Below are 20,981 nucleotides of genomic sequence, written 5' to 3' on the forward strand. Positions count from 1 at the left end.
AGTGGACAGCTCACAGTAACTTCCACATTGTCATGAGGTTGTGCACACTAACATCTTCCTGATTCCTCTGATGAAAAATAGTAATTTTCCTACTCATATTGAAATACTGCCCTTCAACAAAGCCAAACTTTCATCAGTAAAACATCACACATCCACATTCCACACTGCTTCACACATTAAACGCCCGCTTCCATCTGAGACTCAGAAAACATTGTGACAGGAAGTGAGGCTGCCATCCGGGGTAGCAATGGAACTGACGCTTCACTGTGCTAGAGAAGAAACTATTAAAATAAAAATTAGTTTCTTCTCCCGTTAGATTCACAAAATGTTTAGGGTTATGCGTACCCCTTATCCCCCGAGAAAAAAACACACTGATGGTAACAACTGGTCTACAACCAACAATTTATTTATTTTTTAAAAGTAGAGAAGTTGTTTCAGTTCTTGGCAGAATCCAGTTGTGAGTAATTTCTGCATGTAGAAAAATTAATAAGGGCTATCAGCTGTTTGGATAATATTTTGTACACCGTCTTGGGACATATGTGGAAAGAGATAAATTAGCAGTGGTGATCATAAATGGGAGAGTTCTGTTGTGCATGTGTCTTGCTCATGTGCACCCCATAGGCATCTGCAGGCATACCCTCCAACTTTTCTCCAATGAAAATAGGGGTGTCCTATACAACAACAATTTATTTATACCCCTCCCATTTGACAGGGTTGCCCTAGCCACTCTGGACAGCTTCTAGCATATATAAAAACATAATAAAACATTAGACATAAAAAAACCTTCCCTATTCAGGGCTGCCTTCAGATGTCTTCCAAATGTTGGCTCAGGGATTATGAACCTCCATACACTCCAACGTTTCTTTGATGAAAATAGGGGTGTCCTAAGGAAAAGTGGAACATTCCAAGATCAAATCACAAACTGGGACAGCTTCTGTAAATCTGGAACTGTCCCTGGAAAATAGGGACACTTGGAGGGTCTGTCTGCAAGGCCACTGTGCATGGCCACAGTAGGCTTCTTAATGTTCATAAGCAGACTTTATATAATCACAATAACAGTAATAAATAATAATAAAAAGTAGAGACATCACCATGCCAACAAAGGTCCGTATAGTAAAAGGTATGGTTTTCCCAGTAGTGATGTATGGAAGTGAGAGCTGGACCATAAAGAAGGCTGATCGCCGAAGAATTCATGCTTTTGAATTATGGTGCTGGAGGAGACCCTTGAGAGTCCCATGGACTGCAAGAAGATCAAACCTCTCCATTCTGAAGGAAATCAGCCCTGAGTGCTCCCTGGAAGGACAGATCCTGAAGCTGAGGCTCCAGTACTTTGGCCACCTCATGAGAAGAGAAGACTCCCTGGAAAAGACCCTGATGTTGGGAAAGATGGAGGGCACAAGGAGAAGGGGGCGACCGAGATGGCTGGACAGTGTTCTCGAAGCTACCAGCATGAGTCTGACCAAACTGCGGGAGGCAGTGGAAGACAAAAGTTCCTGGCATGCTCTGGTACATGGGGTCAAGAAGAGTCGGATACGACTAAACGACTAAACAAGGACAACAGTAATAATAATAATAATAATAATAATAATAATAATAATAATAATAATTTATTTGTACCCCACCCATCTGGCTGGGCTTCCCCAGCCACTCCAGGCAGCTTCCAGCAAAGATTGAAAATACATTAAAATGTCACACATTAAAAACTTCCCTGAACAGTGGTGGTTAAGGCAGAATTATTCCCGAGTAGATGACGAAACACAGGAGATGATTTTAACCTATGCACCAAGCAGATGGTCAATGGAAAGAGGCAGCTATTTATGCAGCACATTTACATTAATCACAGAAAAGTGGCAAAACTGGATCAGAGTGCTTTACTCCCCAGGAAACTCTGGCCAGGAACTGCAACCTGCTTCTGCTGAGCTAAAGCGTGTTGTTACATAAAACACACTGAAAAGCCAACCTGGTTCTGATAAATATTTGTTGACCTATTTACCAGTACTCTGCCTTGCCTATCTGTATGCTATATTCATCTCTAGAATGTGTGTGCTGTGGCCTGCCAGCATGTGAATTCGCTCTTGCTAAATGCAAATTATTATTAGTAGATTGGTTATGGGGAACGGGTGGCTTCCTGGATGTCATTTTTCCTGGTCATTGGCAATGCTGAAGGGCTGCAGGTTCCTCGCCCTCATTCACTCATCCATTTTATTTGTGTGGCGCTTTTCCAAAAAAGAAACTGTGCTCCAAGAAACAGGGATGCATTTTAAACAGGCGCTACAAAAACAATTTCAAAGTAACATAGCAGTGCAAAAATAGAACAGCATACCCCCCCCCAAACCCACACATTGTTGTTGTTTTTGTTTAGTCGTTTAGCCTCTTCATGACCCCATGGACCAGAGCATGCCAGGCACTCCTGTCTTCCACTGCCTCCTGCAGTTTGGTCAGACTCATGCTGGTAGCTTCGAGAACACTATCCAACCATCTCATCCTCTGTCGTCCCCTTCTCCTTGTGCCCTCCATCTTTCCCAACATCAGGGTCTTTTCCAGGGAGTCTTCTCTTCTCATGAGGTGGCCAAAGTATTGGAGCCTCAGTTTCACGATCTGTCCTTCCAGTGAGCACTCACGGCTGATTTCCTTCAGAATGGATAGGTTTGTTCTTCTTGCAGTCCATGGGACTCTCAAGAGTCTCCTCCAGCACCATAATTCAAAAGCATCAATTCTTCGGTGATCAGCCTTCTTTATGGTCCAGCTTTCACTTCCATACATCACTACTGGGAAAACCATAGCTTTTACTATATGGACCTTTGTTGGCAAGGTGATGTCTCTACTTTTTGAGATGCTGTCTAGGTTTGTCATTGCTTTTCTCCCAAGAAGCAGGCGTCTTTTAATTTCGTGGCTGCTGTCACCATCTGCAGTGATCACGGAGCCCAAGAAAGTAAAATCTCTTTCTTCCCCTTCTATTTGCCAGGAGGTGATGGGACCCCACACATTACAATACTATAAATGTAGCAAGATTACTTAAACAGCACACAGCAACCAGTAGCAAAGATAACAAGGGAACGTCGTAGTTTCATCTTCGTCCTAGAAGCACGCCTCCCGTGATGTTGCTCACATCCTTCTCCTGCAGCAGCTTTTTCTAAGGTTTCCAAGGGCAAAGGATGGGGTAATATGCGCTCTTGCTGCATATTATTGTCATTTCACGCTCTTCAGTTAGTGAAAGGCGCACCTAATGGGAGCCTGATTGTAACACCAGTATTATTACTGTTTCCAGCTCCATTTCCAAGCCTTGCCTTTGACCTTTCCGGCAAACGTTTGCTTTTAGCTTGACTTTTGGAGTAATGTAAGATTCTGCCCTTTGCCTGCTGGAATTTGGTGATTATCAGTTGCCTGGAAGGATCCCATTTAACATAGAATTTGAAAAATCTAGATCAAGAAACAAATGCAAACTATCTCTAAAATAGGAGTGGGGAACATTTTAATATCCTTGTGTCACATTTCTCATGCCAGTGGTGGGTGGGACAGAGACAAAAAGTGGGTGTGGCAGACAGAGCAATGGATGTGATTCTTGTGGGAATGTTCAGGGTGGCAGGAGAGGATATATTGTTTATTAATATCCTTCCTAGCTTGCGGCAGCAAGTTCCTGTACTTAGCAGAGTGCATTCCCCTTCTTACGCAGCAGAAAGCTGGTTGCAAACTCATGTGAGTTTCTTAAGAACAGGCATCCCCAAACTCGGCCCTCCAGATGTTTTGGGACTACAAATCTCATCATCCCTGACCACTGGTCCTGTTAGCTAGGGATGATGGGAGTTGTAGTCCCAAAACATCTGGAGGGCTGAGTTTGGTGATGCCTGCTTAAAATAATAAGCAATTCAATCTGGCTTGTTCAGACTGAAATGTGTTCTAATATTTTCCTGGTAAGACCCCTTGAATCCCTCCTAAAAGAATAAAGACACCACAGTCTTATTCATAAGTAACAAAAAGAACGTTTACTCACAACCAGGCAGAGCACAGTGTGATCCTTGAAGGCAGGGTTTAGGCTTAATGTTTCAAACATATACAAACAACTTTACCCCATAAGGGAGATTTACCCAGTGACTGCAGTTAGCAGTCCAGGTGTTCACAGGACGAAAGGAAGATGGAAAAGAGAGACAGTGGTGGCATGTCTTGGCCTTTTACCAGGTCTGGAAAGGTGACGCCCACCCACTAGTCACATGCAAGGAAGGATGCTCCAGGTCAGGAGGAACAGGAAGTCTCGACTGGCTGGACCAAACATTCCCTTGCACGTCCACTCTAGCAAAACAAGGAATGTTGTATTTGACTGCTCGCAGTGAATTACATCCCACAGTTCTTACCTTTGTTCACACCACACCTTACCTTTAAAAGCAAATGGCTCCCACCAAGGAATCCTGTGAATTGTGGTTTACCCTTCATGGAGCTATAATTTCCAGCAGGGGCATCTTACCCATAGAGGCTAGTGGCGTGGAGCGCCATGGTGCCAGGTTCTGGAGGGCGCCAGGGAAGAGGCGGAGACTGGATGTGGCGCCTCCGCCTCTTCCCCGCCGGCAGTGCCATCCTCCCTAAAAAAACTCTGGGAAACGGGGGGGGGGGGGTTGCACGCCGGAGGGAGCTTTGCTTCTGGGAGATGATATATAATGAGATGAAAAAAATGTTGAAATATACATTTATAAAGAAACCAGAAGCATTTTTACTGGGCATTGTTGGGAGTGATATAAGTAGAAAGGAATATAAACTCTTTTTATAGCAATAACAGCAGCAAGAATATTACTGGCCCAAAAATGGAAGCAAGAAGAATTACCGACGATTGAAGAATGGAGGATAAAGTTAATGGACTATGCAGAACTAGATAAACTAACAGGAAGGATTCGAAACCGGCGGGACCAGAAATTCACAGAAGACTGGAGTAAATTTACGGACTATTTGAAAAGTATTTGTGAAGATCAGACGACGTTTGTAGGTTTGCAAGAAGTTTTGTGAGGAGTATTATTGGAAGTATTGCAAAAATGGAGAAGGGGAAGGATGATTTGTTAAGAGATGTAAAGGCAATATAAAGTTAAGCAATGCATAAGAAGTGGTTAAAACGGTGGATCATCAGAGGTGCCGATGGAAGTCTAAAAAGATTGTATAAGTGATAAGTTTTGTGGTACATTTTATAATTTATATGTTAAAATCAATAAAAATTATTTTTTTAAAAAAAGAGAATTGCACAAGGGCAAGGCTGGTGAGATGTGGGGCCTGGGGAACATCTTAGTGGCTGGGTAGAGAGGTCCGGAAAGTGGCATTTGACTCCGGCACTAAAATGTGAGTATTCCTCTTGACATAGGATTACTTTAAAATAAATGGCTTGTGTTTAGTGGCAGTTTGCTTATTTGGGCCTCAAAGCTAAATCATAAAGCTGTAAAGTGTACTGCCATTGGGCTTACTTAGGAACTGGGTGCACTCGCTTAGCACATTTAGATGGTCTCTCACACCCTGTGGCCTTCAGCTCAGGCTGATGATCTTCAGCTTCAGGTGACAGTGACTGGGGCCTATTTATTTTGCACAGCTCTGCTCGCTCTGACTTGGGGACTGTCAGGTGCTTTTCACACATCAAACAGCATGAAAATGACATTCTGTAAGTGGAAATGAGTGAACTGAGGTGAACCCGACAGCAAAATAGCCTTATAGTGCAATCCTATGCATGAAGACGTTCTGTAGCTCGATGGCGAAGCCTCTGTAATCCATGTAGATGCTCCCAGATTCAATTCCTGGCATTTCTGCATAGGGCTGGGAATGCCAACTTCCTGAAACCCTGGAAAGCTGCTGGTAGCCAGTGTTAGCAGCAGTATTGAGCTAGATGGACCAATTGCTTGTCTCAGTATAAGGCAGTCTCAGCTGCATGAACAATGGTCAGGGATGATGGGCATTGTAGTCCAGCAATATCTAGAGGGCCACATGGCATTCAGGATTACAGCCTAAGCCAGGTTTACTCAACCTCGGCCCTCCAGATGTTTTTGGCCTACAACTCCCATGATCCCTAGCTAGCAGGAGCAGTGGTCGGGGATGATGGGAATTGTAGTCTCAAAACAGCTGGAGGGCCAAGGTTGAGGAAGCCTGGCCTAAGCCAATAAGTGGGTGTTGCTGCCAAATAAGCATACACAGGAGCAGGGTATATACTGAGTTACTGCTGCAATAGCTTGTGTGCAGCAAAGCATACAGCATGGGTAGGCAAACTAAGGCCCGGGGGCCGGATGTGGCCCAATCACCTTCTAAATCTGGCCTGCAGACGGTCTGGGAATCGGCGTGTTCTTACATGAGTAGAATGTGTGCTTTTATTTAAAATGCATCTCTGGGTTATTTGTGGGGCATAGGAATTCGTTCATCCCCCCCCCAAAAAAAAATATACTCGAGTCCACCACATGGTCTGAGGGACGGTGGACCAGCCCATAGCTGAAAAAGGTTGCCGACCCCTGGCATACAGGAACCCGTGCCTAACAATATAATAATAAATATACTATTTAATATAATATACAGTGGTACCTCAGGTTACATATGCTTCAGGTTACAGACTCCGCTAACCCAGAAATAATGCTTCAGGTTAAGAACTTTGCTTCAGGATGAGAACAGAAATTGTGCTCCGGCGGTGCGGCAGCAGCGGGAGGCCCCATTAGCTAAAGTGGTGCTTCAGGTTAAGAACGGACCTCCGGAACGAATTAAGTACTTAACCCGAGGTACCACTGTAAATCTAATAAGAAAAATTGATTATGAGTGCTGTAATGCTTTGTGAATATTATGACTTTTCTTGTGGTTGTGCTGTTTAGCCTATTTTTAAAAGTTGCTTTGTCAATAGTGTTTTATAGAAGGTGGTTGGTTGGTTGGTTAATTATTCTATACGATTTATGTTGTGGTTGTGGTGTTACTATTTATGGTATGAAAGCAGCTTTGTGACTCATGGGAGTGAAAAGTGGCACAACAACAACAAGATGCTCTAAGAAGATTTTTTTTAAAACGCACGCAAAAGTTGTCAAGTGCATCTTAATGAAATCATTGGTGGGTCATGTTCCAACAGGAGGGATTTGCACAGCAGTATCCTCAGTTAAGAAATAACCGAGCCTGGGAATATTAAGTGCTTAGAAGCTTTTTATTTCGACTGGATTTCAGATGCTTGCCTTGGGATCCTGTGTTGTTAGGGGAAGGAACTGCATGTCTAGCTACCCAGTAAAAAGCCCCCACTCTGTGCACATACAGCTATATGGATATGCATGAAGGTGAAGTTATTCCATTTGGGGGTGGGCTGAGTATATGCTTGTGCATGTGTTCTGTACATAAGGGGTGAGAAAACTGAGATTTTGTTGTATTGCACCTCCTATCAGCATCAGCCAGCATGGCCATTGGTCAAGGAAGATGGGAGTCAGAGTTGAGCAACATCTGGTGAACCTGAGATATAGATGTTCATTCTTAAGTCAAAACACATTACAGTGGTACTTCGGGTTACATACGCTTCAGGTTACAGACTCCGCTAACCCAGAAATAGTAACTCGGGTTAAGAACTTTGCTTCAAGATGAGAACAGAAATCGTGCTCCAGCGGCGCGGCAATTTCTTTGCACCTGTTTGGAACCATGAGGCTGTGCAGGCAAATACGAAATATTGCCGGCTACCAACATTGGCATTTGTTCTGAAATTCATTATGACTGCACTGCTACGCCTTGCAATGTAAAGTGTGGAATCCATAGCTCTCTGCTTAAGAGCTGGACGATGGACAGGAACTGTAGCCTGGGGGACCCTGTTGCAAGGCTTGCATGAAGAGATGAATATGGCACCCTCTGTAATAAAGAAATATCTAATTCTGGAATCTTTCCAATATACTGTACCGTATTTTTTTTGCTCTGTAGGACTCACTTTTTCCCTCCTAAAAAGTAAGGGGAAATGTGTGTGCATCTTATGGAGCAAATGCAGGCTGCACAGCTATCACAGAAGCCAGAACAGCAAGAGGGATAGCTGCTTTCACTGCACAGCGATCCCTCTTGCTGTTCTGGCTTCTGAGATTCAGAATATTTTTTTTTCTTGTTTTCCTCCTCCAAAAACTAGGTGCGTCTTGTGGTCTGGTGCATCTTATAGAGCGAAAAATATATGGTATTTGCCTTTCCTTTGTCCCCGTGTGCTCATCTGAAGGCTCTCCTATACATCTTCATCAAAGAGCCTTCTAAGGGTTCTCTTGTCATATGAGGTTTAGCAGGGGAGGGGGTTACTAGGGAAAGGGGCTTCCTAGTGGTGGCACCCCAATTGCTCTCACCAAGGAAGGCTCATCTGACACCTACTTTGAAGCCATTTTGGTGCCAGGCTTTTTCACTGAATTTGACCTGTTTTGTGGTACTTGCACAGCCTTTGCAGATTTCATGGTACGCTTTTTGTTTTATGGCATTTTGAAATGTTGTCAAGTAGCTGTGAGAATCTGAAGAGCAGGAGATCAATCTTTACAATAAAACAAGTATGTGATTGCCTTTTTTGCTTTTGATCGAATGCTTTCAGTTTTGCCAGTTTTGCTCTCCAATTTTCAAGATCATTTGCATTCCAATCCTTGTGTTTTCAATTCAAGCTACAAGCTTTAAACCCATTACTGTGTTTCAAGTTATGAATCAAAACAAGGAAGCAGCATGGGGCCTAGGAATAGCTGTGGGGGCCTCCACCCCCCCCCCCAATTTATCACCTCCTGTTGTAATTCCCACCATGTGTATGCAAGTATTCAAACTACCAGTATATATAAGCTACTCAGCCCTATAATGAGTTTCTCTAGGCTACCTTAGTAATGTGGAAATGCTGATCTCTCTCAAACTAACAACACATTGCTTGTAGAACCATATAGCTCATAGCTGTAAACATGTACTGAACTATAATACAGGTTTCCAAACATTTAGCAAGTGGAGTGTAACACGGAAGCCTCCCATCTGAATTCTCCATTGAGCAAAATGTGCTGTTCTCATTTTCCCCACACCAGGAAATATTTGGGCAGGAGGTAGGTTGACATCACAATTAAAATACAATTTGAATTTAAACAAGCTGGAAGCTCTGCATTTTTATTTTTTTTGTAACAATGAGTTGGGTTTAGCAATGGCTGCTTGCATTTATGTTTTTGTGCTCTACTTTCCCCACAATAGTACTGGTGTAAATATCTTCTTATGAGAACCAGACATCACATAAGAACATAAAAGAGGCTTGCTGGATCAGGCCAATGACGCATCTAGTTCAGCATCCTATTCTCCAAGTAGCTAATCAGCTGTGTATGGGAAACCTGTAAGCAGTAAGATTATACAGGATTTGGATAGAAGCAAAGGCAAAAGAAAAAGGGACATGGGTGGTGCTGTGGGTTAAACCACAGAGCCTAGGACTTGCTGATCAGAAGGTCGGCGGTTCGAATCCCCGCGATGGGGTGAGCTCCCGTTGCTCAGTCCCTGCTCCTGCCAACCAAGCAGTTTGAAAGCATGCCAAAGTACAAGTAGATAAATAGGTACCACTCCGGTGGGAAGGTAAATGGTGTTTCCATGCGCTGCTCTGGTTTCGCCAGAAGCGGCTTAGTCAAGCTGGCCACATGACCCGAAAGCTGTACACCGGCTCTCTCGGTCAATAAAGCGAGATGAGTGCCGCAACCCCAGAGTCGGCCACGACTGGACCTAATGGCCAGGGGTCCCTTTACCTTTTTAAAGGCAAAAGAGGTTTGATAGATAAGATGTACAAATGACCTTCAAAAAACCCCAACGACCCTCTACCTACAAAGGGAGTATAGCTTTTAATTTTTGTGTGTGTTCAGAATACTTTGGTGCAGACACCAGCAGGAACTGCAGTGTATTAAATGAGCAAGCCTACACTCATCAATTATCAAACAATAAAATACGTCATCCAAACAAATAAAAGGCAGCGTAATTTTGTTGACCAATCATAAACTTTAAGAACACACCCTCCCTTAAAATAACTTTTCACTGGAGAGTTTCTCTTTGCCTTGTGTGTTTGGGTAGGCTTATTTCTGACCGCTCCCGCTCCCGCTCCCGCTCCCCCAATCCCTAAACCCAAACTCTTTTGAGGATTGTATCGCTGCCGCTGGCCGCCTCCACCTATACGCAGGCACCGACAGTAAGGCGCCTCCTGCCTTATGCGCGCACAACATCTCGGCATGCAAACGCCGAGAAGAGAAAGAGGAACAGAGCAGGGCCTCGCCTTTGTGCACTTGTCATGCACAGCTTGCTAGTGCCCTGGGTGGGAGGAGGGAGGCAGGAGTTTTTGGCTGGCGCTTCTCTCTCTCTCTCGTCCTGCCCCTGGCGGCGGAGAGACGCCAGCAGCCGGAGAGCCCTGGCCATGAAGAGTGCGTAATAATGAATTTTATAAAGCGGGTGGGCCCCCGTCCTTGGCGCGCGCATAACCCTTTTCTCCCCCTATCCTCTATCAGCAATGCATAGGATTACATATGCCTCTTTCCTAGTCTGTGCACGCGCCTGCTGAGCACCCTCTTCTCCCACCCCGGCTGGGCCGCGTTTGTTGGAGGAGCGCGCGCTCCCTTTGCGCGCCGGCGGAGTTGGCGTCCTTTTCTCACGCTTGCTCGGGGGAAACCACCCGGGAGCAGCAAGTCCAGCGGCGGCGTCCGCCAATAACAAAGCACCTCGCCAAAGTCTGGCCCGGAGGGAGGAGGGAGAGAGGGAGGGAGTGGGAGACATCGGGGAAAGCCGCCCTCCCTCTCCTTCCCGGAGCATCTTGTGCAAACAGAAAGGCTGGTTGGCTGCTGCTGCTGCTGCTGCTGCTACTACTCGCCTTTCCTCTCCGGAATCCTCCGGCGGCAGCTGATGTAAGACCCTGGCGGGAGCAATGGCAGAACCAGGCAGGGAGGAGGAGGTGGTGGACGGGGGGAATGCGGTGGTGCTGCTGCTGCTGCTGCTGCAGGCACAGGACTGCCTTCCGTGCTGAGGTCGCCAGCCGCGCGTCAGCGGATCTCCGGCGTTGGCGAGTCTAGGGGGCCGGCCGGCAGGTACGAGGGGCGCGGAGTTGCCATCGCCTGGCGCCCGGGAGGCGCATAGGAGGCACGCTTGCCTGCTATGCAGAGGGGGCTGCAGCCTGACCGACCCCTCCCTCGGGGGTCGGGAGAGATTCTCCATTGGCCTCGTCTCACTTTTGAGACAGACACACGCACACACGGTTCCCTTCCTGCATCTACCTCCTCTCTCCAGCTGGCTCCGCGCCCCTTTACTCGGAAGTAAGCCCCGCGCTGCCCCGCGGGATTTGCTTCCCGGTAAGCGCGCGGAGAGGAGAGCCGTCGGCTCGTTCCTCGCGTTAGGTGGGCGGTGGGTGGGCACCTTTTCTGTTGTTGTTGTTGGTGGTGGTGGTGGTAGTCTTTGCGTGGCTCTGCTCTTTCTCCAGCCCTTCTGGGGAGAAAGCGCTTTCTCGGCTCCCGGTCTGCTTCACCTTGGCGCTTTGTTCCCGGCGAAATACAACATCCCCACCCCCTGCCCTCCAGCGGCACTGCTGGCAGGTCTCTCCATAGAGCTCCGCTTGCGTCCGAACCGTTTTTATTAATACTGTAGAGATTATTATTATTATTATTCGGTACGTGCCGAGCAGGTCACCTTTTCCTCCCACCCCCGTATGTGCATCCGGGATTAAATGTCAGTGCCCTCTGCAGTTCTTATAAATGTTTCCCTAGCTTCAGGTCTAACTTTTAGCATTTCTGAAGCGTTAGCCCTCCAGTTTCAGAAAGGGTGGCCTCTGTTTTGCAGAAGGTAAGCGACACTTTTCTAGGATGTGCATGGGGGCGGGGGGGGGATATGCTTTCCTATCTGAACTATTTCCTGGTGTTGTTTAAATTAAAACTTAAATAGCATATTATTATTATTATTATTAAGCAGGTGCTGAGTGTTTGTGTGCCTGGAACCCAACAAGTTATTAGTGCTATGGCTGAATTTTGTGTGATGAGACACTAGCTGGTTAATCCAATTTGGGCTTTGTCAGTTGCAGCTGGGCAATCTTAAATGCATTGCTCTTATTAAACTACCTGGCTGCATCATTCTGTTGCTATTTCTCTTAGAGTCCCCCCTTGCTGGTCTGATGAGGTAATATGGAGAATAATATTTGGAAGCTGCTAAGAGAAGCGTGAAGACTTGTATACTGATGTGTTTGGGCTGTAGCTGTAACACAGGTGATAAACCACCAGTTGTAATTCCTGCCCAAGGTGAAGAATGCCTAGGGAAACATTAAAATAGACATAACTGTTGTTCCCAGTTAATGTGGGGATAATGGTTCGTGGAATACTGAGTGGGACCAGTTTTGCCCATCTAGTTAGTCTACATTGACAGGCAGCGCCTTTCCGGGGGTTTCAGCCAGGGAATCTTTCCCAACATTACTTATAAATGTTGGGGATTGAACCTAGAACCTTCTATTCCGGTGAGCTATGTCCCTTCCCCTAAATGTGATATGGGAATATGATATAATTTATGGAAAATGGCCGGTGTATATTTTACAAAAGGCCTGCCTGCATGTGCTTATTGTTACTATTTAGTGAGAGGTTGCTGATGCACAACAGAATATTAGTGATCTTCTGCTACCTTGCCTGTTGACTTTTGTCAGAGATCTCACCCACACCCAGTGCTTCTGGAAGCCCTACTCTTTTGCAGAAACAAGGGAGACAGAGAATGGTCCAAATTCCCTTTCTGCTGATAATGTTCTGTTCTGGAGCCCGATGTGGTGATCCCAAACATGGGTGCATGCGCCCATGAGTTGTGGTGGGTTTGTTTGTGTGTGGCAATAATGCCTGTGTTGGGGGGGCATGCCATTTGTGCAGTGTGTCACAGGTTTGTTGTGCAACCAGGCACATGGGTCAGAAATCTGGTGCGTGAATTATGAAAATTGGAGGAGTTTCTGTGGGGGAAATCAATGGGGGGAAATCAATGTGTCAAGCAGGAAACAAGTACCTTCTGAAAGCTGCTGGACTTGTTGCTATGCAAGCATGTTTAGATTACGGGGGGAGCGGTTATAAATGGACTGTATGAGCGGATGCTATAAACAACAGCAGACCCCCCAAAGTTTCAAGTTAAGTGGCTAAAACGCTGCACTTTTAAGGAAGCCAATAAAACATTGCTGTCCGGAACATGCAGTGTTCCGTGAGCATTCTTTGACAACACAGTTGTGCAGCTTTGCCAGTTGCGGCTTGTCCTTTGTGCCAAAGAAGGCAAGCTGTCCAGCTCTGTAAGAGCAACAGATAGCATTGCCATGCAACTTATGTAAGTAAATATTCAATGTTGGTTAGTGTAGCCAGTGTCGGTCTAGTCTACTGTAAATTATCACACACAGTTTATTATCTCTATAAACTGCCTCTGGATCTATTCTATGAAGGTATTTGGTTTTTGTTTGTTTGCTTGCCTTTCAGAAAACACAGTCGATGCTTTGGCACTTAATGATACAAATCTTCCACACTACAGTAAGACTTAAGTTGCGTGTAAAATGAACAGGTTGTTTTTATTCAGTATCCCACCTTTGCTCTAAGAAGCTCAAGGTGGCATATATGGTTTTTCTCCTTACAACAACCCTGTGAGGTAGGTTGGGCTGAGAGATTGCAACTGGCCCAGGGTCACTCAGGGAGCTGCAATGGCTACATTGGGATTTGATCCCTCTTGCCTCCCAGGTCCTGATCCAACACACTAACCAAGGAAATAATAGAGATGATGATTAAAACAGGTAGGTTTCACTGAACTTACTTTTTTCAAAAAGAAAGAAACTTTATTTCCAAATGAGGAAGCATTCTGTTGCAAAAAATTATAACCAGTAAAGGTATTTGCCACAGAGTTTCCATGTACCTAAAGCCCTTTGAAATCAATTGGCTTGAGGGTGCCTAACTGCGTGTCAAATCATGGCTCTTATCTTTGCCTACGAACACTCTGATGAAGAGTCGATCGGAGCTAGCTAGCAACTGTCAAAACAATTCCAAAACCTTATTTGATCATTGGGTATGGATTCATATCTGCTTGCATAACAATGCTCTTTGCTTTACAGCTGCACTCCCACACACAGGAGCTTTGTTCTGAAACACAGGTCTTTTTATTTTTATTTTTAAAATGAATCCAGAAATATCCTATGAACAGCCTATAAACCAAACAGTTGGCTCTGTTGCATAGGAAAAGCTGCAGGTGGAAAGCCCCCCCTCCCCCACGACTGCCACCCAGCCTGTTTTCAAATATAGCATGTTAGACCGCAATGATCTCTTGTTCTGTAACCCACCAAATCTAGGGAATCGGTGTGCTGTGGTATATGCTGCTGCTTCTTCTTCATATAAATCCACAGTTCTCTTGTCTTGACTTTTAGTGCCATACATTTTTTTAAAAGCAACTTCTGTGGCTATACTGTTTCAGTATTATTTTGGCAGTAGCGTTGGACTCGGAGCTCTGTTGTGAGCCTGTCAAATCAGTTTGCCTCCTGCCATGGGGGGGGGGGATGGTGGAGAGAGAGTTCTTTGTTTAATGTAACTTTAAGTACTTGATGCCTTGAATGTAAGGTCAGGACATGTCTTAATGCTATAGTCGACTCCTGTTACACATGCATATGCACTTGCGGGTGGCGCTGTGGTCTAAACCACTGAGTCTCTTGGGCTTGCTGACCAGAAGGTCAGCGGTTCGAATCCACACGGCAGGGTGAGCTCCTGTTGCTCTGTCCTAGCTCCTGCCAACCTAGCAGTTTGAAAGCATGCCAGTGCAAGTATATAAATAGGTACCACTGCGGTGGGAAGGTAAATGGCATTTCCGTGTGCTCTGGTTTCTGTCACGGTGTTCCGTTGCTCCAGAAGCGGTTTAGTCATGCTGGCCGTATGGTCCAGAAAGCTGTCTGTGGACAAACACCGTCTCCCTCTGCCGGAAAATGAGATGAGCGCCGCACCCCATAATCGCCTTTGACTGGGCTTAACCATCCAGTGGTCCGTTACCTTTACCTTACCAGATGTCATTGGACTCCCACTTCCAACAGACCTACTCAGGGAGGCTCAGAGTTTAGCCCAGGGACATTGGGGGTAGGGCACAAGCTTCCCACTCCAGAAACAGATAAACTTTGAATCTGATTTTTTGTGTTTATTTGATAGGAACTAGGAAATGAATGTATTGTTGTGGCTCAGCAGCATCCCTTGTTGCTGCACTTTCAATGGGGGCTCTCTTTACACATGTAGATCTGATTCACATACTCCCAATGATGAGTTGTTGTTGTTTTGGAAAGCCAGTAGGTTTTATTACAAGCATAGGGAACCTGTAACCCTTCAGATGTTGTTGCACTCCAGGTCCCATCAGCCCCTGCCATCATGAACAGTGGTTGGGGATGATGGGATCTGGAGTCTGATAGCATCACAGTTCTATAAGCTTGTTGTATAAGCAAGACATTTCCCTCCTGTATGTGATTATCCACAGCCGTTTCTGGGTATGCATGCATGAGGACCGTGTAATGTGGGAACTCCTCTCTTGTGGATACAGCTGGGCAGGAGGAAATTCCAGCTCTGGGTGGAAAAAGTGCTGCTGTTTCAGGAATCCAATGATCAAATCTCTGTGTTGCATTTGGCTATCTTTGTGCATGCCTCAAGATAGCTGGGACCACTTGCATGAAGAGTTAAAGGTCTTGGGTGAATCAGCTCCCGCACTGCTTTTAGCAAGCAGCATTAACAAGCCTAGAGCAGTTCGATACAGAATAGAAAACAAGGAGGTTGCTCAGCGCAAGAAAACAACAGCAAGCCCACTAAAAGGGCGAGAAATAAAAGAAGAAATTTAAGAGCAACCTTTGACTACCAATGTGCATAAAAATCAAAGGCACTTATGTTGGTCAAAAAGAGGGCTGGGATCTTAGGAAGTCCCTAGTTGGGTTATATCTTTATTGGGACCGATTTGGATTTCGGAGTTCATTAGCTACCGAGTTATGCAACAGATGTCTAATGCATTCATGCATTTATTTTTTAAAAAAGATAAAACTATATAGCAGGCCATTGAAATGCAATTGTTTGCTACATCTGTATCCTTCATTTCCACCAAATGGTACTCAAGGTAGTGAACAGCAATAACACAACTACAGTAAAATATATTTAAAAATGCAATAGAACACAAAATAACAGCACAACCCTATATTTCTACTTAGAAGTAAATTATATTGATTTCAGTGGGGTTACTCCCAGGAAAGTGGTATAGAATGTTAGACTAAAAAACTCCAAAGCACTCTTAATAAAACAGAACAAAACAGAACAAAATAAAACAGAACTTCAGGATTCTTAATGCCAGTGTACACAATCACTATGTACGTTAAGTGATTTCTAGTTAGTGATGTGTTTGCAAGCCACAGATTTCTAAAATACGTGGGAATGCTGGGTTTGTGTCAATGTTTAGCAAACCTCTGAAAAGAGAGGGTTTTTAAAGCTGTTCAGGAAATGCTGGGCAGCTTGCATATCAAGGCCCTGTGACCACCCGGTTCCCTAATGTGCGAATAACTAGACAACACACAGCATATTGATTTTGGGATCAAATAAGGCCACAACTTTATTGGTTACAGATGTGAAGGTTTGGCCATAGGCATTGAGGCAAGCAACTGTGTATGTCACTCCAACCCGTCCTCTGGGAGTGTTTCTAAGGGTGAAGCCGGGGGGGGGGGGGAGAGATGCCCTCTGACTTACGTCAAATTGCAAATAGTCCCTGTTGAAGGAGTGGTATGGCCCTAGCCCCTAACAGGATACTCTTACCCGTGGAAGGGCAGGAGGAGGCTACAACCTCCCCTCCAACCAAGACTAGGCTTACCCAATGCCCATCTGCCTTATGAAGTTGTGACGATTGCTGTGATGTAGGTGAAAACCCAAGTGGTGATGCCCATTAGCCGTGGGAAGAATTCCTGCCCGGCCCCTGAAAATTAGGCAGCCAACGTTGTCCATAGCAAGGTTGTACCGTCCGTAAAAAAACTCCGATTTGAGGGAGGGTGAGAACTGACGCAGCAAGAGAGAGGCCGAAAGCCCCCACAGGCTGGGCATTTAAACTTTGCCAAGGGCCACAATTAGTCGTTTGGTCCTGCACCCATGGGGATGCCCCCTAACTCCTGCGGCAGGAAGATGATCCGGCCTGTGATAGACAGGCTTACCAGGGAAGCCCGGGGCCCTCCCACAAAGCTGCCTGCCCAATAAGGGGGCAGACTTACAGTCAATATTCTGCAGGTTCCTAGCCTGAAAAAAAGACAGTAATAGAGCTGCTTTAAAATTATATTAAGGCCTTAGTGAATGCTTTCAGAATACAAGGTTTGTGATCATTCTAGGCTCCTGGGATACAGCAGCCAGGATCGATCTTGCAGACAAACTTGATGCCATCTCCTCTGAGGTTTCTAAATCATCCAGTTTAGGGTAGTTAGTGAAACAGGTACACTGAAACATATAAAAATTGAATCCAGCAGAAGTTTTTTCTAGGGCAGCTGTGTAGTGTAATCAGGTTGCAAAAATAAGGCAACAGTATTTGGATCCACCCTGCATGTCGTTGACTGCCTTTCAGTAAATCTGCAACCTGGGGATTTTGTTTTATCCAAGAGGCCTCTGCAGCTTCCAACCTGGTAGTGCAGCCTTCTGCAGAGACCCTCTAGGCTGTTGCAGCATGCCACTGGTAAAGGTAAAGGTAAAGGGACCCCTGACCATTAGGTCCAGTCGCGGCCGACTCTGGGGTTGCGGCGCTCATCTCGCTCTATTGGCCGAGGGAGCCGGTGTACAGCTTCCGGGTCATGTGGCCAGCATGACTAAGCCGCTTCTGACGAACCAGAGCAGTGCACAGAAACGCCGTTTACCTTCCTGCTGGAGTGGTACCTCTTTATCTACTTGCACTTTGACTGTGCTTTCGAACTGCTAGATTGGCAGGAGCAGGGACCAAGCAACGGGAGATCACCCCATTGCGGGGATTTGAACCGCCGACCTTCTGATCGGCAAACCCTAGGCTCTGGTTTAACCCACAGCGCCACCCGCATCCCTATGCCACTGGGACAGTTGTGCATTTAAACTGTCCACACACCATTCTTCTTTATTAGTTCTGTGCAGGGCTCCCCCCCCCCCGAACTCACTAGAACTCAGTTTTGGCACCTCTCAGGTGGGTGTCATTGCCATTCAAAGAGAGAAAAAGTAAAAAGGTAAAGGACCCCTGGATGCTTAAGTCCAGTCAAAGGTGACTGTGGGGTTGTGGCACTCATCTCACTTTCAGGCCAAGGGACCAGCGTTTGTCCACAGACAGCTTTCTGGGTCATGTGGCCAGCATGACTAAACTGCTTCTGGCACAACGGAACACCATGATGGAAGCCAGAGCGCACGGAAACGCCGTTTACCTTCCCCCTGCAGTGGTACCTATCCATCTACTTGCACTAGTATGCTTTCGAACTGTTAGTCTGGCAGGAGTTGGGACAGAGCAATGGGAGCTCACCATGTTGTGGGGATTCGAACCGCCAACCTTCTGATCAGCAAGCCCAAGAGGCTCTGTGGTTTAGACCACAGCGCCACCCGCATCTCCCAGCAGCACTCCCATCTAAGAGAAGGGAGGCATTCATGGTGAGTTCTGGCACCTCTTTTAGTAGAAAAATAGCACTGTTTCTGGGATGCTTCTCCTGCGTTATTGCATTCTGGGGAGCAGTTCTGCAGTAGGGTGCAACGAGAGCTGGACCACTAATTGCAACCCCAAACATTTATAGTATAAAAAGTTACAGGATTTAAGCGGGAAGCTACGGGACAGCAATTGATTGGAAATGAAGCAGTATGTCTACCACAAAAGTTTCACAGGTGCAAACAGTGGGATCACCAGTAACTTTTCTGATACCATCATGAGCATAAATCATCATGAATACACATTTGAAAGGATGTCTGGAGGGGCTACAAGAAGGAATTCCCGCTATGTTCACCTAGGCTTACTCATAGTGTGTTTAGGTTTGCAGTCTCAATGTGATCAATCTTGCACAGCTGTTGGGGTCAATGGGCAATTTCTGTGACCTGCGACTCTGAGAGCATGTGACTTTGAGCACAGCCTTCCACTGTGTATCTCTCAAACAGCTGTGATTCTGTAGGCGAGATTAATTGTATGATCACTCTTGCAATTAAAAATACAGTGACATTAACAAGGGCTGTCCTTGATTTATTTAAAAACAAAAACATTGTAACTATTCCAGGAGCTGCAATGACAATCCTAACCATGTCTTCTCAGAAGTAAGTCCTGTTGAATTAAGTGGGGCTTACTCCCAAGTCAGCGAGGATAGGATTGCAGTGTGAATTGTTGCATGTGTAAGATATATAAATTTGGTATGATTCTGATTTTTCTTTGCAACCTAGAGGGATGTCAGGCAACGAAACCGTTTTTGATCACTATGAGGAAGTCCTGTTCATCCGCACATCCTCCCAGACTCTGATACTTTATACATTTGCAAGATGTGGACATAAAATGTGAGAACAGATACAGGCCACACTGTAACACACTGTTAGTATCCTTGAAAACACAATGTTAAAAGATATTGTTTCTAAAGAAGGGAGGCTTGAGGAGGAAGAGGAGGCAGTTCTTGTGATTCTCTCAACACGACAGTGAAAATATTTGGGCTGTCCAACATCCAGAAATAAGATTCCTTTCTGTTCATTTTGTTTGTTTCAAAAGGGCAGTACAGTATTGTTTTGCCAACTTTCGTACTCTCCGTACAACCTTGCCCCAACAACTATTCATTTTGGCTGCCTTTTGTGTTTTTCTTCAACTGAAAATGTACCACCTGCTTTGGAGGCATTTAACTTACTGCAAGCAAACAGGATCCACAACAGAGAGGAGTGCTCTTGTTCATACTTCTTGCTCACCAGCCATGCCTTCTACTCCGTTTGCTGTTTGTTCTGATTCCATGGACTTTTTTTTTTTAAAAAAAATACATTTTTATTAATTTTAACATACAAATTATAAAATGTACCACACAAATTATTACAAATACACTTTTTTGGACTTCCATCAGCACCTCTGATGATCTTCCGTCTTAACCTTTTTATGCATTACTTAATTTTATATTGTCTTTACCTCTCTTAACTTATCATCTCCCCCTTTCCATTTTTACAATATTTCCAACAATACTCCTCACAGAATTTATTGCAAACCTGCAAACTTTGTCTGATCATCACAAATACTTTTCATATAGTTTGTAAATTTACTCCAGTCTTCGGTAAATTTCTGGTCCTGCCGGTTTCGGATCCTTCCTGTTAATTTGTCTAATTCTGCATAGTCCATCAACTTCATCCTCCATTCTTCAATCGTTGGCAATTCTTCTTGCTTCCATTTCTGGGCTAATAGTATTCTAGCTGCTGTTACTGCATATAAAAAAAGCTTACATCCTTTTCTATTTATATCACTTCCCACCATTCCCAATATAAATGCTTCTGGTTTCTTTGTAAATGTATATTTCAACATTTTTTTCAACTCATTATATATCATCTCCCAAAAAACATTTCACCTGTTCCAATTCCATGGACTTGAACCTGGGATCCTTTGCATAGAAAGTCTGCACTGTGCTTTCTACCCACAGCTTCTCTTTCTGTTTTCTTATCACTGGTTGTGTAATTTGCCACTGGCAGTCTGTGGCTAGCACTTTCCCTCCAAACCAGAAACAGAAACTTGCTTCAAGCCATGCTTTCCAATTTTGGCTTGGAAGATGAACGCTAGTCATTGTTTGCTGGTTTGGAATCTGTACGAACTGTTCAAGCTACGCATGGTGAAGAAATCCACCTGCAGGAGGACAGCAGGAAGGGTCCTAGTTTCCTGTTCTTCTCCATAGTTTGTAGGAGAACTTAGCCTATGGTCTGGTTCATATGTAAGGGAAACCATGGTTTTCTGCTGCAGGAACAAGCCTATATGAGCCACACCTCTGTGCGCCTGGTGCTCCCAAGGGGAGATGAAGGAGGACATGAATCAGAGGCTTGTGAAGACTTGTCTGTGCTACTGTGAAACTACGGTTTTCCATTATTTCC

The 20,981-nt window shown here is 45.2% G+C and overlaps 1 protein-coding gene across 11 annotated transcripts in view; it reads left to right on the forward strand.

The window, feature by feature from the left end:
- Positions 1-20,981, forward strand: part of PLCB4 (phospholipase C beta 4) — a 235,918-nt gene that overhangs the window by 15,887 nt on the left and 199,050 nt on the right. For 3 of the 11 annotated variants that reach the window (XM_080998992.1, XM_080998981.1, XM_080998994.1), the window contains exon 1: positions 10,503-10,826. The exons of 1 other annotated variant lie outside the window; for it this stretch is intronic. The gene's annotated coding sequence lies outside the window, so the exon portion shown is untranslated. Of the gene's footprint in view, positions 1-10,500; positions 10,827-10,856; positions 11,007-11,392; positions 11,755-20,981 lie in introns of those variants that run through there. 7 more of the 11 variants (XM_080998985.1, XM_080998984.1, XM_080998988.1 and 4 more) reach the window with 4 other exon arrangements.

This window comes from Podarcis pityusensis (assembly GCF_964106645.2).
Source record: "Podarcis pityusensis genome assembly, chromosome: 3".
NCBI classification, from domain to species: Eukaryota; Metazoa; Chordata; class Lepidosauria; order Squamata; family Lacertidae; genus Podarcis; species Podarcis pityusensis.